At 54.1% G+C, this 18,432-nt stretch overlaps 1 long non-coding RNA gene across 1 annotated transcript; it reads right to left on the reverse strand.

Annotated features, from left to right (window-relative positions):
- Window positions 1-901: 901 nt before the first annotated feature.
- LOC127492724 (uncharacterized) lies at window positions 902-18,158 on the reverse strand. The gene is made up of 5 exons (XR_016220875.1): window positions 18,018-18,158; window positions 17,259-17,570; window positions 11,621-11,886; window positions 9,585-9,671; window positions 902-1,260 (listed from the first exon to the last, which is right to left on the reverse strand). It is a non-coding gene; the product is annotated as an uncharacterized LOC127492724 (long non-coding RNA).
- Between the last annotated feature and the right edge of the window lie 274 nt (window positions 18,159-18,432).

Consider the following 18,432-nt stretch of genomic DNA (forward strand, 5'->3'; position numbering starts at 1 on the left):
AAGAAGCCACCTGGTGGCTAATGCAACTGTTCAGCACACACACACACTGGCACACAGCCACAGCTGCACACACACTTTAATTAAACACGCCTTGTTCTGCCGGCAGCAACCGCACACAAGCACGGGGAAAGCCTCGTGTCTGCAAGCTGGCAGCCGAGGGCTTAGAGCACACGGAGAGGATGGCAGTACAATGGAACTGCCATCACGCAGGCGAGGTGCTGTGCTCTGGAGCACAGGGGCTGGGTGACTCACAGGGACAGTTGTGTGTGCATAGTGGGAGGTGCCTGAGAGGCACAGACAGGATCACAGGGGAGGGAGAGGCCCAGTGGAACAGCCACTAGGGTTCATCACTCAGGAAAATGAGACAAGAAATATCCCAGTCTCCATAGGTGTGTGCATCAGGACAGGAAGTCATCCCATCAGGGCAGGAAGTCATCCCATCAGGGCAGGAAGTCATCCCCATCAGAACAGGAAGTCATCCCCATCAGAACAGGAAGTCATCTCATCAGGGCAGGAAGTCATCCCATCAGGGCAGTAAGTCATCCCATCAAGGCAGGAAGTCATCCCCATCAGGACAGGATGTCATCTCATCAGGACAGGAAGTCATCCCATCAGAACAGGAAGTCATCTCATCAGGACAGGAAGCCATCCCATCAGAACAGGAAGTCATCCCATCAGGGCAGGAAGTCATCCCATCAGGGCAGGATGTCATCTCATCAAGACAGGAAGTCATCCCATCAGGACAGGAAGTCATCCCCATCAGAACAGGAAGTCATCAGGACAGGAAGTCATCCCATCAGGGCAGGAAGTCATCCCCATCAGAACAGGAAGTCATCAGGGCAGTAAGTCATCCCCATCAGGGCAGGAAGTCATCCCCATCAGAACAGGAAGTCATCAGGGCAGTAAGTCATCTCATCAGGGCAGGAAGTCATCCCCATCAGAACAGGAAGTCATCTCATCAGGACAGGGAGTCATCCCATCAGGACAGGAAGTCATCGACAACATGACAGGATGTCATCCCCATCATGACAGGAAGTCATCCCATCAGGACAGGAAGTCATCCACAACATGACAGGAAGTCATCCCATCAGGACAGGAAGTCATCCACAACATGACAGGAAGTCATCCCCATTATGACTGGAAGTCATCCCCATCAGAACAGGAAGTCATCTCATCAGGACAGGAAGTCATCCCATCAGGGCAGGAAGTCATCCCTACAGGACAGGAAGTCATCTCCATGGCAGCTGAAAGACGTGGGGCCTGGAGACAAGAGTTGGGCTTCAGGCTGTGGGGCAAAGGAAAAGAGCAAAGAGGGAGACACTTCCCAGCTCCCCAGGATGTTTGACTTGGGTGGAAAGACGAGAAAACTGGTGACGTGCAGCAGGAAAGGCAGGGTGCGGGAAGACTTTGCTCAACGAGAGACAAGCACATCTCTTCGGCTGAGGAGGAGGCCCCCGGGGATCAGGAGGCTGGGGCTGCGCAGCTGTGGCCCTGACCCCAGGCCCATGTGTCTTGTGGGTTGGGGCCGGCAGTCTGTGATGCACACTGGTGAAGGGGTAGGGGTTGGACCGTGAAATGGGAACAAAGGAGGAAAGAAGAGGGAGGGGCTTCCCAGGCAGAGAAAGGTGGGCTTAAACTCTGGGGAAACACAAAAGGAGGTGGCCAGGGTTGGTCAAAGAGGAAGAAAAAACACGGAGGCCTAACTGGGATTGGAAACTGCTATGGCCTGGGTATTGACCCCCCAAACTCGTGTGTTGACATCTCCACTTCCAAGGTGGCAGTGTTAGGAGATGGGGCCTCTGGGAGGTGACGAGGTGACCGGGGCAGAGCCCTCCTGGATGGGAGGAGCACCTTTCTCTGGAAGTCAGGGAGGGGCCATCTACCAACCAGGAAGTTCCCAGACACGAAGTCTGTGGGGACCTGGATCTTGGGTCACCAGCCCCCAGGCTGTGGGGGGTAAGCCTCTGTGTTTCCCCACGCCACCCCAACTTCGACTGATAGCACTTTGTCACAACAACCCGGACGGAAACCCTAGATAGGAGGTGATGCTAAGCTTGGTATCCTTGTACTTTCTCCCCAAAGCACACAACGACCAGCGTTTCAGAGCAGAGAAAGCAATTACTTACAGTGACCCCCCCCCCCCGTGTGTGCGGGAGATGGCTGACCCAGGGAACAGTGGAATCGCCTGAACGGCACCCTGACAGTGGCTCCTGCTGCAGCTGCCGGAGCATCTCACAGCCTCATTCACAACCAGAACGTAGGGTGGCCAGCGAGGACTGATTAAAGCCACAGGCTTGAAGTTGCAGGATGGATTAGGGCCTTCTTACTAAGTCATCACATGCCATTGAGTAAACGCAGAGCAAGCATTGCCCAACCAAAGCTACAGGTGGCGCAGCCGCTCGCCGCGCAGAACAAATCAACTCGACACGCCCCAGTCCCTTGTCTTCCCAGGTCTACCATGAAAGCTGTGATCGCTATACAGCACGCTGGCTTTGAGCCCACAGGGTCCACATGATGGGCCCCTTCTTTGCACCCGTGCATCGGACGGGACACTCAGGGTGTCTAACAACGTCGGGACAGGCTTCCAGGCATGTGGTAGATTCACCCTATCTCATTAAGTCTCTGGACTGTATTTCTCTACTTGTGAACAGATAGGAGCTTCCGACAGAGGTTTTACTGAGTTCTGGAGAGGCAGCCACACGCCTCCTCACAGGGCCTCCTGCTGTGGGGAAGCCAGACGGAGCGGCTTTCGCACTGTGGGGACAACCACATGGCTCCTCACTGCCACCACGCGGCAAGGACCCTCTGCGTGGTCTCTCAAATCAGAAGCAGGAGAGGCAGCCGGGCTTGGGCGGGGGACCCTGGCCCAGAGATCACAGGAGCCCCCACAGGGTCAGGCAGGCCCTGGTCTCGACGGGAGGGGTGGTGAACCATTGGCAGCAAGGGAGTGCGTACAGGTGCTGGCCACAAGCCAGAGCTTGACTCAGTGTAGCCTGGAAAGCCCGTGGTCCTGCCCCCAGCTATCTACACCAAGGGCCAGACGCGCCCCAGTCGTGTGCCTAGTTAAACACTGTCTCTGGCCCATGTAGCTCCTCCCAGGAAGCTTCATGTACTAAAAAAGAATCATATTCACTCAGTGGAAGATCTCCAATTTGTCCCAATGAGGTCCAAGACCTCTTGAAGGCTTCTCTCTCCCATGCACTGTAGATGGATGGAAACACAAGCAGAGATATTCATATTCTGGTGGGTGGATGTTTGAGTGGATTGACAGAGCATCTGATCAATGGACAGACAGACAGGGAGGGGGCGGGCAAACAACCAAATCCTCTTGCAAATGCAAGTCACTGACAGGCCTCCTGGCAAGACTTACGATGTCTTAGCTCCTTGTAAGTCCGTGTCTGGGGCTTGTTTTTAGCAGGGGGCACCCAATTGTCTAGGATTCTCTAGGAAAAGGCAGATCCAGAAACGGGATACGTGAGTGGTGGCTGCTGGCTTGTCATGGAGGTGATGCCACGAGCTATCTGCAGAGAAACTGGTTTTGCTTCATGGCCAGATGTCCCCCGTCCTCTGCGAATGATGTCGCTGCAGATCTCACTCACAGCCTCCTGTTCTGAGCCACGGGGAGTCCCAGTGTGACGAGGACGGACCCGGGGCTCAAACTCAGGTCCCCAGTCCCTGATGTTCAGCCATGGTGCTCGTCTTTAAAGTGACAGGAAGTGCGTAGCACAGGCAGCACTGCTGGTTTGACAAAGCATCCTTGGGTTATCTCAATCCACCTACAAACAGCAGTGGGCCACGTGCTCATGTTACGCTGCCACCCAGTATAAGCATTGTCAAAGAGGTTAATCACAAGGACAGAAGCATGGACCAATATCATCAATCCAACATCAAAGAGGCGTCTCCAGGAACAAATGTGGTGAGTTAAACATCTCCACTGAACAGCTCAGGCCACTGTCTGTGTAAAATGCACATTTTCCTAAATGCAAACTCTGAGGAATTGCTGATTTCTTCATGCAACAAATGAAATGCGTTTAATTTTATCTGATTAATTATTATAAGGCTGGTTTAAATTTTAATTGGAATATTATCTTCCTAATAAGAGAAATTTTTTCTTAATGCAGCATGATTAACACTTAAATTAAGCTGATAAAAAGTGGCACCATGGAATTCTGATCTGAGAGAAGTGATGACTAGGACACGATTGCCCAGCGGCTCCGTGTGCAGGAAGCAGAAACAGAGGGCGCGGGTCACGGCTCCACTCCTCCACGCCCCCTGCTGGGCACAGTCCCACTCTGGAACTGGTGGGCCAAGGGACCCCGGGAGAGGAGGAAGTCCCAGGGAAGGATCTACTACGGGGTCTGTGTGTGACCTCTGAGGCAGCCCTGGACCAGACAAGCTGTGTTGTCCTGGGAACAGCCAGGCTTTTCCCCGCTGTGCCCTGTGGGACACAGCGCCTGGTCGTTGGCCTGAGTCTGCCAGTCATCCGTTGACCCTGTGAGCCCGTGGGTGGGTCGCCGTTCTCCCATCACCTCCAGGGCTCTCAGGAACCCACAGGAGGTGTGTCCTTGCTCCCCACAGGCCCGAGGTGGGGTGTATGGTCCCTGGCACCAAATGGCAAAGCCTGTTAGTCCCAGAGTGGCCTGGGACGGCAAGGACTGGGCGCCCATCTCCGCTTGGCTCTTTTCCATCACAGACAAAGGTGGGTCAGGTGAGCCTGCTTCCATTGCAGCAGCCAACAGTCCAAGCACGCCGCTTGGCAATTTGTAAGTCTTCAACACGTTGATTTGAATTAGCCAGGTTTTTTCACAAGTCTTGGCTTAATTTAACATTTTGGAAGACTAAAAAGGACCTGAATTTGGGGCTGGTGTTGTGGCACAGTGGGTTTAGCTGCCAGTTTGAGCCCCAGCTGCTCCACTTCTGATTCAATTTCTTGCTAATGTGCCTGGGAAATCAGCAGAAGACGGGCCAAGTGCTTGAGCCCCTGCCACCCACGTGGGAAACCTGGAAGGAGCTCCAGGTTCCTGGCTTTGGCCTTTTGCAGCCATTCGGGGAGTGAACCAAGTGGGTGGAAGATCTCTGTCTCTCCCTCTCTTAGCTGCCTTTCAAATAAATAAGTACATCTTTAAAAAAAAAAAAAGAAAAAGAAAAATGCAAGGACCTGAGTTTGTCCTCAAGTTACAAATGCAGCTGCTCCCTTCCCAGAAAAGACCCGCACGGGCTCAGCACGGGGTCTGACATCTTTACAGACAGCGAGGGGTCCTCCCTGTCCCCGCTCACTCTCTCCCATCTCTGATCATTCCCAGTCCTACGCCATCACTTCCTGTAGCAGCACCTGCAGGCCTGTGCGGAGGGAGGAGTCCCCGGGGACCCTCATGTCCTTGCCCCGCCCCCTCAGCTCTGGCAGGGCCTGCAGATTGGGGAGCACAGGCATTCCTGGGAGGGGAGAAGTGAACAAAGCAGCTGGAGACCGAGGAGGCTCTGGAGCGGATGGGGAAGCCTGCAGGGCCTCTCTGCCGACACCAGCTCCTGGCCTCCGGCCTCCCTGTGGGTGATCACATACCTGACTGGGAGCTGCACCTGGCAATGCTTTGCATAGCGTCAGAGGGGCCGCTTGACCACAGCAGCCTAACGTGAGAGCTGCTAGTGAGAAAGGAGGCGCTGGGGGAGCTGCCTCCACGCCTGCAGGGGGAGCTTCCCAGCACCCCGCAGGGCAGGCAGAGACCTGTGGGCCTCTCCTCTGCAGTCCCCGGAAAGGGCGGACCCAACAGGGCGCAGCCACATGGAGACCCTGAGCCATCGGGTGCGGCTCCTCCCCTGGCCGCTGCTCTGCCTCTTCCCGCGTGGGCCCCTCGCAGGCTCAGGGGAGCCGGAATCAGGTCCACGCAGTCGCAACCTAACAATAAAAGTCACCTGGGCACACCCGTCCTGTGGAATGGCCTCTGGATGTTTCAGGCAGATTTGGAATGAAAGCAAGACTCTAAATTCCCAAACTGGACCTTCCTGTTTTGAAAATAAGATGTTCTCATGATGGAAAACAAAGAAAATGGTGTCTTCTTTTTTAAAAAAAAGTGCACGGCCCCTTATTAGGAATGGTGAATGGTGCTGCTGTTTCCTGACTACCGTTAAAGAACATTAGAATCCAAGATGCCGACTACTAACGTTTTATGCCCTGTCCTGCAGCCAGAGAAACCTGCCCGTGCTCAGGAACCCATCACTGGCTAATAACGCTAGCAAACCCCGACTAAGCAGCCTCGGGAGTGCCGGACTCCTTACAGGTGTGGTTTTGTTCCACTTTTGCAATGCAGAAGGTATAGCAGTGTCATTAGCAAGCCCTTGCAGAACCAGAGGGTGAGCCCCCAAGGCGTTCATCCACCCAGGAAGGTCTCCCCCCACCCCGGGGAGAACGCGGTTCTGTCTGGATGCACCCCCAAGGGTCAGAGCCAGGGTCTCATCACCTCGCAAAGCTTGTGGCCCTCGCCTTGCAGCTCAGACAGGGCTCTTTTCACAGGATTGTCCACATGCGACCTTGCCAAGAGGTGCTAAGAAAGGGTGAGCATGAGGCTGGCTCATGCTTGTGATTGGGGAACAGCCCTGGGCGCCCCTGTGAGCCTGGGCTCTCACACCAGAGATGAAGTATAGGGCTTCCAACACAAGGAACCTGACGGCCGTGATGTCCACAGCTAAGAGAGGCTCACACCCTGCGGGGGGTCCCGGAGGGAGAAGGGACAGAGCAAGAGGGAGGCAGGGGCTGCCGCGTGGAGCAGCTCAGAGAGACAGAGGGCAGAGGCCGGGCTCTCGGCTCTAAGGGAGAACTGGAGACAAAGCACGAAGCATGATGGAAAAGACGACACCTGCACTTGCTACGCAGCTCAAAGGGTCCAGGGTGTTAGGGTTCACACTCAGAAACGAAGAACACGGGCGCTTATGAAAAACTCAAACCTGCTAAGATGCTTGATTTTACTATCAGGTGGTCACGGTGCAGAGTGGCAACTTTAGCCCCGATGGCCACGTATCCATGACTGTGGGACATCGTTAGACGTCGGTTTTACAATTGTTAGGACTGAAATTATTTTCGCTACAGAGGCAGAAACTTATAGGAAAGGACCAGAATATTATGTATTTGGGAGACACGCCCAGCACGGGTGCAGTTCTGTTGTTTTTACCCGTGGGTGCCAAGGTCAAAAGGCTGTCCAACAGTCCATGGATAACAGAATGAAAAGAGAATTTTCCAGGAGTTTCCTGAAGCTCTTTGTGCTCTTGTCTGCATTTAGGATTGCTGAGGGCACAGCACGGGACATGTTCCACAGGCTCCCTGGCGCCAGATCCCACCTAAGCCCTCTCTGTGACTTGCCTGCGGCCAGCCCCACGCCCAGAGCCTTAGAAAAGCAGTCATTGAGCTGGCGTTGAGCACGCGGCTCTGGGGCGCCCAGGGTCCTGCTGACCAGGGCCAGGCTTCTCGGGGGTGGATCTGCTTCCAGATGTGCACACAGCACGTCATGGTGCAGGTGCACCCCCAACCCCTTCTCTGAGGCAGAGACTCAAGGACCAGCAGCGACCACAGGAAGCCCCTCTCCTGGCGCTGGCAGAGACTTGAGGCAGTGAAAGGCTGGCTAGGGCTTAGAGCTGTCACTCTGCCACCTCTGCTGATAGGTCAGGGGCCATGGCCAAGTCCAAAATGAAGGATTGGGAAAATGCACCTGCCCAGGACGAGTCCTCGCAGGGCGAGAACGCACTGGAAGGGATTGGAATTAGGAGCTACGGCTGCCGATCTCCCACTGGGAGTAATTCCATTTATGGTTTACTTCAGTCACCACTGTTGTTGACTTAAGTGTTAGAAGAGAAGTATCCGTGTATACAAATTTCCCTTAAAGCATGATCGTAAAAGCTACAACTGTACACACAAGACTGAAATTTAACGCCCTCCTGCGGCTTTGAGAGCTCGGGCCTTGTGGGTACCTGCAAGAATTACTTCATTGCATGGATTGGTTAACCTGCTGCAGCTGGACACATAGTATCTAACCCAGGCTGCTGTCTCCTTCTAATACCTTTATAGTGAAGGTTGCCTTCTCTCCTTGAGATCACAAATCCCCACACCTGCTGTTAAGATTCCGTAGGCCCTGAGGCAGGACCTGGACTTGTTCTCGGCAAGTCCTGGGTTACACACATCACTTGCACAGGTCGGGGAGGTGCTGGCTCAGCCGTTGCATGCGTGCCGTGATCGGTGAAATGAGACTTCTGGCAAGGTCAGGGTTAGGGTCCCATCCCGACTTCCGGCATGGTCAGGGTTAGGGTCCCATCCCGACAGGAGGGAGAGAAGGTTCTCATTGACCCTATAAAACTAGTTGGCCACAAAAAGTGAGCAGATCTAGTCCAGCGCTTGGATAGTACTTAACCATCGGTTCCATTTTTGCAAAGATCTGTGGGCAAAGCTCATTTGAAAAGGCACTCATTTTCTATTGGACTCACTCTCTTCAAGTTTTCTTAGAATTTATTAGCTTATAATCTACATTAAGAACTTTAATATTTTTCTCAATTCAAAGGGATTAATTAGAATGATATATTATTTAAAGAATGCTTCGTTTCAGCTTCTACAACTACTGTCTGTTAAATTGGGTGTTAGGGAGAGATTAAACAACGGAAGAAGGTTCCTCCTATGCTCATTAAACACAGAACTTTAATCACAATTAAACCCCTGCTTTTAGTCTGCTTCACCCTCTGTAATTTCTTTTGAGGATTTTTTTTTTGTTCACCGAATCATCTGCTCCTGGAGTAAGCCCTGGGAATTCTCCCTTAGTTACTCTGACACAGCACAACAGGTGCCTTGGCAGCGGCAAAGCGAATGTCCCAGTGGAGTCTGCAGGATCCACGGTGGGGAGGGCCTCCTTCCGCCACTCCCTGGGCTTCTTTTGTCATTTCTTCAGAAGGTGACGTCTGAGGGGCCACCCAGGACTCGGGTCAAATGTGAGGGTGGTGAGTGAGCCCCAGCCGCAAGGCCGAGACAGGTGGACGGCCAGTGAGCACGTGACAATACCAAGACCCTGGGGTCGTCCTCTGGAGCCAGGGCATCAGTGAGCGTGATTGAAGCCAGAGCACATCTCAGGTGGAGGATCGACGGAGGGCGGCTGTAGCTCACCCTGTCCAGAGCAAGTTAGCTTGGGGTACCGCCACCATCACCGCCACCGCCACCGCCACCACCCCCAGCTCCCCAGCCCCCGTGCAGTCTGCACCACGAAGCAAAGGCAAGCTCTAACCGCACTGTGAAACACACAACGGCCGCAGCACCTCAGGTTCCTGATGGCTTCATCTACTCCTAGCTGACCCGCGAAGCAGCCCCGCGATTTGGATCTCCCAGGGGTTATGTTTTGGGGGATAATCTGTAAGAGCTCCAGCGAGCGCCTGAAACCTAACCTAATATGCGCTGTTTCTTCCTATATACACGTATCTAGGACAAAGCTCAATGGATGCATTAGGCAAGTAATAGACCCGGCAGGAAGCAGCAGTCAAACAGGAACTGACGACCAAGCACTGTCAGGAAACTGTGGCTATGGCCCCTCGATCAGACTCCCTAACTGAGCTGCACCCACCGTTTCCCTCCTGGTGACGACGCGCAACGCCGCAGTGCCTCCACCACGGGACAAAGCCGTTGGCCTGGCACTCTCCTCTGCTGGCCTCTGGGAAACAGAATTGAAAGATATTTGTTTTGTGCAAATGGACTTTGAAATTCATAAAATACAATATCCATGAACTTTTTAAAGACTCCTGATGATCAAAAACAAAATCGACAGTTTTGAAGCATTCCAAGTTCAACTTTTTTTTCTTTGAGTGTCTAGAAACTCTCGAGGTCATAAAACTTTATAGAAATTCTAAGACAATCAAAGCAGAATCGCTGATGAACTTCAGAAATGTTATTATCTACTTTTCCCCTTGAGCCAGGAAAATATATCAAAGCGCTGGTGATGTTTCATACAAATTCAAAGAATTCAATAAAATCTTGGGCAGGCCAGGAAACTTAAGAGGTACTGATGCATAAACCTGTCATGACGCAGTTTTGACCCTTGTCAAGCAGACTGTGGTTTAAGTTCACCGTGCAGATTCAGAGTTTCTCCACAGCTTGCTGTCAGCCCTTGCAGCGCCTTTCCACAGACGGCCTGGCTCGTCTGTGAGTTTTCTTGGTGGGCAGGGGAGATGGCCACTCACTCACACCCTGTGAATGTCTTAGGAGGGCTCAGAGCTCCACGTGGACCGGAAGCTGTCTCCCTCCCAACACAGGCGCATTAAACCAAGCGTGTCTCCTTCACCTGTCTGCTCTTGCTCACCAGCCCCACAAAAGCCCGTTGCCAAACCTTTTCCTGGGGCCAACATTATAGAGTAGGAGGCGGAGTCACTGCCTGGATGCTGGCATCCCATATGGGCGCCAGTCCACGTCCCAGGCTGCTCCACTTCCGATCCAGCTCCCTGCTAAAGTACCTGGGAAAGCAACAGAAGACGGCCCAAGTGCCTGGGCCCTGGTACTCATGTGGGAGACACAGAGGAAGTGCCTGGTTCCTTGCTTTGGAACACCCAGTCATATGAGGAGTAAACCAGTGGATGGAAGCTCTCTCTAACTCTTCCTTTCAAATAAATACATGTTAAAAAAGAAACAAAGGGCAGGCGCTGCGGCTCACTAGGCTAATCCTCTGCCTTGCGGCGCCGGCACACCGGGTTCTAGTCCCGGTCAGGGCGCCGGATTCTGTCCCGGTTGCCCCTCTTCCAGGCCAGCTCTCTGCTGTGGCCCGGGAGTGCAGTGGAGGATGGCCCAGGTGCTTGGGCCCTGCACCCCATGGGAGACCAGGAGAAGCACCTGGCTCCTGGCTCCTGCCATCGGATCAGCGCGGTGCGCCGGCCGCAGCGCGCCGACCGTGGCGGCCATTGGAGGGTGAACCAACGGCAAAGGAAGACCTTTCTCTCTGTCTCTCTCTCTCACTGTCCACTCTGCCTGTCAAAAAAAAATAAAAATTAAAAAAAAAAGAAACAAAATCTTTCTCTTCTAGCTACACTTTTCCTTGCCTTATTTATTATTATTATTATTTTGGTGAATGTGCCTGCCTGAAGTAGGCATCCACAGAGCAATGGCTTGGGGTGATAGATTCCTGTGACCACTCCCCACAGGCCATGTGTGTGTGCACGGAGGTGGGTGAGGCGTTGACCCACAATGCAGACAGCGTTAAGGCTACAGACAAATTGTTTAGTGTGTTCCAGGTGCTAACTAGAGTGCCCTAGGCTGGGCAGCTTACGCATCGCAGACATTTCCTCCTCCTCGCAGTCTGGAGAGGAACTGCAAGGCCATGGTGCTGCCAGCTCCTGTGCTGCCTGGGGCCTGCTTCCCGGCTCCTGCACCGGAGCCTTCCCTCCGTGCCGCACGTGGTGGGCGGGGCAAAGCGGCTCTCCAGGGCCTCTGCTGTAGGGGCACCCATCCCACTCAGGGGAACCCACCCTCATGACCTGATCACCCCACAAGGGCCCCATCTCCTGATACCTTCGCCTTGCAGGCCACGGGCCCAAAGTATGAGTTTTAGGGAGGACACGGACACTTAAACTTAACATAGCAAAGGGGAAGGGGGTGTCCAATCCCTTTACCCACCATTTACTCAATCAAAAGGAGAGCAGGAAGTCCGGCATGAATTTCTCCAGCCACAGGCCAAAAGGAGACACGATGACCGACTGACCACAATTACAGAATCCACGCAGCAGTCTCCTCTCCGGGGGAACCGAGTGCTCTTGGAAATTCAGCTACGAAGACGAGCAATGCTGAGGCTATTTTCACAGCTGTCAGAAGGCCAGACAGCGAATCAGTGATGTGGGAGATGACAAAAGTAACTTCCGTCGTCTTCAAAAACAGCCTGTAGCCTGTTGACAAGCAGAAATCTGTCTTAAATTCCAGAAGGTTTATGGGTCTCTAACACAAGGGAGCCAAAAAGTCAGTTGCATATGTGCACGGACACACACACACACACACACACACATGCCACCACCACACCCACACGCCCCCATCACACACACACACCACCACACACGTGCCACCACCACCACCACACACACCATCAGACACACACACCGCCAGTACACACACCACCACCACCAAACGCCGCAGCGTGCACTGCTTGGGGACCACCAGAGGGATGGGCCCCTGGAGCCCAGCTGTGCTCCCAGCGGGTGATGGCAGCGGCTGTGTTCAGAAAGAGAACTTGGTGTAGGCCCTGACTCGGAGCAGAGAACACACAGAGAGCGAGGGGCAGCGGAAGACAGACAGGCAGGCAGACATAAAAGCTCCTCACAGCCACATACAAGCTCACGGGCTGGGGCCGCCCAGCGCACTTCTGGAGCCGCTCACTGCGATCTCGCGGGTGACCCCACCGCAGACAATCCTGGTGGGACCTTCGGTCGGGGGAGGGCTCACTCTGAAGAATTCAGGAAAGCAGCCGCACACACACACACCCACCAGGAGACGCGGCTTTAGGAGCCGCTGCTTGTGCAAGGGTGACAGCGGGGTAGCTGGCAGGCCTGGAATGGAAACACACACAGCCCCAGTCACTCAGGCCACACGCCCACAGCAAACCAGGGAATGGCTAGGTCATCAGGCCCTCAGAGACGGTGCCACACCTCCGCACAGCCAGTCGGCAGAGTCAGGGACAGGCAGCCCTCCAGGAGTGCCGGGGAAACGCGACCGCACCCAGACCAGACAGGACAACCAGCGAGACACCTCCTCCAGCAGTGCTGGTTCTGTTCGGGTTTGTGTTTTCCCTGAGCATGGGCTGTGGGGCGTCTGCTCATCCACGAGGACCACAGGGAGAAGGGTCACCCTCACTACCACTGTGGGAAACGAGAGAGGCGTGCAAAGCACAACGTGGCCCTGATGGGTGAACCAGAACTGTTGGGAGCTGCCCGCGGGAAACCACCCACCCATGAACCCTGACTCAGCCGTCACAGGCAGACGCGGCTCAGTTTCCTGCAAACACTGCACATCTTTACCGGATAGAGCGAGCACCAAAGCTGACCGCTCCTACCGCCAAGGCTGAGGGTGCAGACGAACTGCCCGGGGGCCCATGGCTAAGGGGGTCCCACCCTCCCGGGGGCCCCACCCTCCCTGCCAAGGCAAGGAGAACCGGCCTCCCCGTGGTCTCCAGCACCAAGGGCCCTGAGTGAGAACTGCGGCCAAGGCTGGGCTGCACGTGCCCCGCACGGGCACGCAGAGGGCGGCACAGATGGAGCCCCCTTCCTGACCCCTCCATGCTGTCCATCAACCCAACGACCAGTCGACAGCTTGCTGTCCACCCCTTCTGTCCTAACCAGTTGGCCTTGTGGTTGAAATCTCCGACTCGACCTCCGAGGTCCTCTGCAGCTAGAAGTGGACATTTGAAAACCCGACTCAGCCCTCACTTGGAGCCGCTCACTGCGGCCATGATTCTTTCGTGATGTCAGACAAACACTCGCAAATCTCCCCACGCTCTGTGCACCACGCACAGGGTCTCAGGACGAGGACTCCATTTGTTTGGAAAAAAAATTCATAGTGAGAGCAGAGACGAGATGGCAGGATGAGGAGTGCACCCATTGTTCTAAGTCCGTCGATACCTTCCTCAGTGGAACAAACCCAGGGTTTAAACTCGGCCTCCATAATCTTGATTTAGGATGCTTTCTGGGCCTGAAGAGGAAATAATTCATGTCATGTAGAACGCAGACTCCACCACATAAATAATTGCTGTGTGCACTGTGCAGTTCACAGGGGCGTCTGGGGACGGATCTGCCGGGTATTCTTAATGCAGACTAATGCAACAGCAACGTGAATTATCAAAAAGGATTGTGATAAGCCCATTGCAAATCTACCACCTCCTGGATAATTTCATCTCCCAGCCCTTCCTGCTGTCTTTGCAGCTCCCAGGAGAGCTTGTGTTATTCTTCCACTTCAAACTAATATTGTCTCTTACAACTCAGAGGCAAAATGTTGGCAGACAAGGCACACAAGGTGGCTCAGCATACCAAGAACCGCCGAGATCCCCGGGATGTCGCGAATATTTTATTGATAAGCCTGTCACTTTTGATATCAGAGACACCTAAGAGGGTGGCCCTTAAGCATCCCTGTTGGGGTTGCAGGCAGCTTGACAGCCATGTGTGCAGCACCCCACGCTGACACTGTGAATGCTGCCGAGTTTGAAGCCGGTTCTGGGAGTGTGGCACCCCCGTCTACATCCAGATAAGGGAGGCTTCTGCTTTTTCTGCTGGGGGTGGTGTTGGCTGGCGGGCAGCTGCGTGGGTCCCTCTTGTGGCAAACATTGTGTCTCCCAAGTCTTATGTCCAGGGAAGCTAAAACAGGGCATCACGTTCGCTGCCTGACAACACCTTTATGTTGCTAGACAATTCCATTTCGGTGACGCGACTTTAAATGCCTGTTCCTCCTCTTCGTGTTAATGCTAATTTTTGCATATGGTGCAGCTGACTGCCAAAGACATCCCCAGGATCCCCCAAGTCTCCCTCACAGCGGAGACTGGAATGCTGCAGAGATGTTAAAACCCGAGAAGCCACTTGGCCTGTGGACTGAAGCGTGTCCCAGCCCCCGCACTGCCCCCGCACTGCCCCCGCTTTGGAGCTGCACAGCGGGAGTGCCGTCACCTTGATGGAAGTGTTCCGCAATGTGCTCAGAAAAGTCTATCAGAAAACCGCAGGGTTCCCCACAAACGTATAAGATATGCAATTACTATTGGTCGATTAAACATAAAACACAAAATAAAAATGAAATGAATACAATTTAAGAGAAGACATAGGCAGCCCTATTAATTTTTTATTTGATCCGTAATAAGAGTGCGTGTTTATGGGGTGGTGTGACCTATCCATGCCTGTATACAGCGTGTCCCAGCCACACAGGCCATCAGCGGCCTGTGCGACCCTCGCCCCTCTGGCTAGAGACGTCTTCCATGCACCCAAGCCGCCTGGGAGCAGGGCCTGTGTTCTCTGCCCAAATGTTTCAGGTCCAGCTTGGCTCCATACACAGGGACACCTCTGCAAGTGCCCTGGGGAGGGATGAGGGGGGAGAGGGGGGAAAAGAGAGTGAAAGAGCGAGGCGGGGGGGGGCGAGGTCGGAGACAGAGGGAGAAAGACCAAATGGGGAGGGGAGGTCTCAGGACTGACATGAACCTCAGTTCAGCCCGTGACACTAAGGACAGGGGCAGATCCTCCAGCTTCAGGAACCCCCGAGTCTCCTTGGAGCTCCGGAACACCGGGACGGAAGCACGGCTGAGTCTTCCACAAGAGATTCAGAGCCTCAGAGAAGACTGACCGCAGCTAGGGACACAGGAACTACAGTGAGTGGCCGGAGGTGCTAGTGGACCTGGCCGAGGGGGTGGACGGAAGATTCTGGTGCCCCAGCTGCAGCGAATCAGGGAGAACAGGCGTGAAAGGTGACTCCCAGCCAGGGTGCTCGGTGTCCTGGCTCGCTGAAGCCCTTGCCTTTAGCTAAACGCAAGCCACAGTAACCACTCTGCTGAATTTAAAAAATTGCATAAATTTCAAAGCAGGTGCTTACGTAAATGTCACCACCCCAGTGCTAATCGCTGTGGCTGAATTGCAGAGGAGCCGGTTTGTGAGCTTTGCCGCGTGCGCCTGACTGAATGCCGTGCCTCTCAGTGTGTCCAGGGCACACCCGGATCAGCCGGGACCCCGTGACCGTGCAGGCTCCAGCTGTTCCAAGACACACAGGACCCGGAGTCACCCCCGAGCTTCTGAGTGTATACGGAGCTCCCTCGGGCACTGACGTCGTTGCCCACTTTGAGTGGCTTCCTGATGGGGCTCTGGCTCTGGTTTCAGCACAGTGCGGCAGTGTGTGGTCTGGGCGGACCCCTCCCTCAGGGCCCCTGTGCCCAGACTTCCTCCTTTGCGTGGAGACCAGCAGTAGGGCTGCATTCTAGAAGCCGAGTCAGGATGGGACGCGCTGAGGCAGGCAGCACGTTCATGGCCGTTCTCAGCATGGGGTCTGCTCAGACTGCCTTACTGTGTTGAAATGTTCCTAGAACCATCAGGAGGCCTGGGTCTCAGCAGGTGCCCTCTGAGAGGCACTCAAGAAGGGACTTAAGAAACCAGGAGCCCAGCCCCTCCTTCCTGGGCTCACCTAACAGGGAAATGAAGACCCCAGGCTTTCTCCCTGGCACGGAGCTGGTGTACACCTGTGCCCTCATTGTCCACCATCCTGTGAAGATGAGGCACCAAATCACCCAGCACCCTCAGCAGGTGCCTCCCCAGAGAGGGAGTTAAAGGCACCTTCAGAGACCTGAAGTCATCTTAGGGTGATGAGGACACGTGCACCTCTGTGTGTGACCCCGAGAAGAGCTCGGGTCTCAGCAGAGAGGCATCTCCCAACCGCTCTCACCGGAAACCGATTCCACAGGTGACAAAGCTCATCGTTTTATAGAGATTTGTGTCTTAGCTCTCAGAGGGAAGATTCCTGACCGTGCCCTTAAATTCTGTGGCTCTGTCTGTTTTTGCAATGTACACCCCTGTCCCTGGACACAACTCATGACATTTTCATAGCTATCTTGCTTCTGAATGTTAAGATCATATCTATAGTGCTATCTTGGGAACCTTAGGTCAAGAGAAATCTATAGTGATGGAATGAATCCCAGCGACGGTTTCTGTTCGTGTCTCTGAGGCAGGTGTTTTTTGCTATTATCCATTGTCGTGTCCTACGCTGGTGAGGGTGGCATTGGTCTTTACAGATCATCTGCTTCCTGCCAGGTGACAGAATGGGGACGCATATAAGTTAATGACTCGTCCACTTTATTAGCCAGCGCTGTGTCACTTTAACTAAAACCCCTTCTTGGGAAGGAATGTGGCTTCTTTTGGAGTTTCCCAGTCCAAGATGGTTCAGGCATCTGGGGAGGTGGGGGATGGAGGAAGCAGACACACCGGAGCACACTCTGTGTGTGCCTCCTTGTGGTCTCTCCCTGTAACGCGACCACGAGAGCATCTCAGGGCTCCTCCCTAGCACTTAACCCAAAGCGATGCAGTCCTACCCAGTCCTTCCAAGGTCCCCAACCTGAAGACGCCATAACTGGAGCAAACCATCCTACTGCACCAGGCACTAGTATTAATGTGTTAACTGTGAATGTTAGAGTTTGGGGTTTAAGCATCTTGGAGGGCTTGGGCAACCAAATCCTGTTCAAATCAAAACATGCAGGGTTGCCAGAGTTAGATCTCATTTAAATATATTTTACAATGTGTTTGTGAATGCTCACCTGGGTGGAAATGTGTCCATGAACGAATCTAGGCACGAGAATTAACAGTGGAGAGAAAAATCAGCCAGACTTCGGATAGCAGGAATGGGTCTTCTGAGCAGGGTACAGAGGGGCTGGCTTTGTGTCCAGATACTTTGTAGCCGATACAGACCATGCGCTCTTTCACACTGCTTGGGCTTTGGTGGGAAACGAGCAACAGAAGAGAAAGAGCAGTTGGCGCTCAGGGAAGCCGGGGAGAAGCCCACAGATAGAAGCGGAGTCTTCAAAGTCTGCCTTCCCGGCAGGAGACTCATTGTTTCTTCAGAAGGAGCCCTGAAGCCAGGAAATAAAACACCAGGAAGTAAAGTGCTCCTGCTCACCGGCTCCCAACCAGCCGGGACCCCAGGTTTTGTCCTGAGCTCTCCCCAAGGCGGCTTAGCCAGCTAATGAGCGCCGACTCATTCCACAGCTCGCTTCTTCTGAACAGGGTGGCCGCGGCTCCTTTTAAATGAGAATACGGTCAGCTCCAGCGACTTACAAGGGAGCCATGTGCTGTGCTGGCAGACTTCCTGCTCGGCCAGGATTAAATGGGCATCAAGAGAGCCGTCTCGGCTTGTGCCCGCCCAGCAAGGAGAGCACCCTTGCGTTCAGGAGAGATCCGGCAGTGGGATTTGGCTCGGTTGGTGTTAGGAATCGGGGAAGCGGTGTGGAGCGAGGCTCCCGGGGAGGGACGGCATCCTTGCTCCCTAACCGTGAGCAAGCACTCTCTGCAGTTCTCACCTCTGCTGTCAGCCCGGGGGCCTCACGTAGCCTGGTCCTAGCTGAGAGGAATCAGACGTTTCACGGATGCCCAGCAGCCACCATCGAAGTAGCCCCAATGCATGGACTTCAGTAACCAGGACCACGATAAGGACACGGCCACTGTGAATTCAGGAGACATGAGTAACACTCAGTGAGGAAACCGGGGCAAGTCACTAGGACTGTAAGTGGGAGGACTCGAGGCAAATGCTGATTGAACATTTTCGCGGACTGTAAGACAACAGGCATGGTCGAAGTTCAAGCTCTCAGAGCAAATTATCATCCTTCCCAGAAAGGATGAAATTCAACTAATTCTCTCCCTCGCAGGTGGGCGGGAGAAGGCCCCTCGCAGACCCTGCCGGCCTCGGGCTCCTGCAGCTGCTGTAACAAGTGCCAC

Source organism: Oryctolagus cuniculus, chromosome 14, assembly GCF_051225735.1.
Source record: "Oryctolagus cuniculus isolate XC-2025 breed Fujian yellow rabbit chromosome 14, ASM5122573v1, whole genome shotgun sequence".
NCBI lineage: Eukaryota > Metazoa > Chordata > Mammalia > Lagomorpha > Leporidae > Oryctolagus > Oryctolagus cuniculus.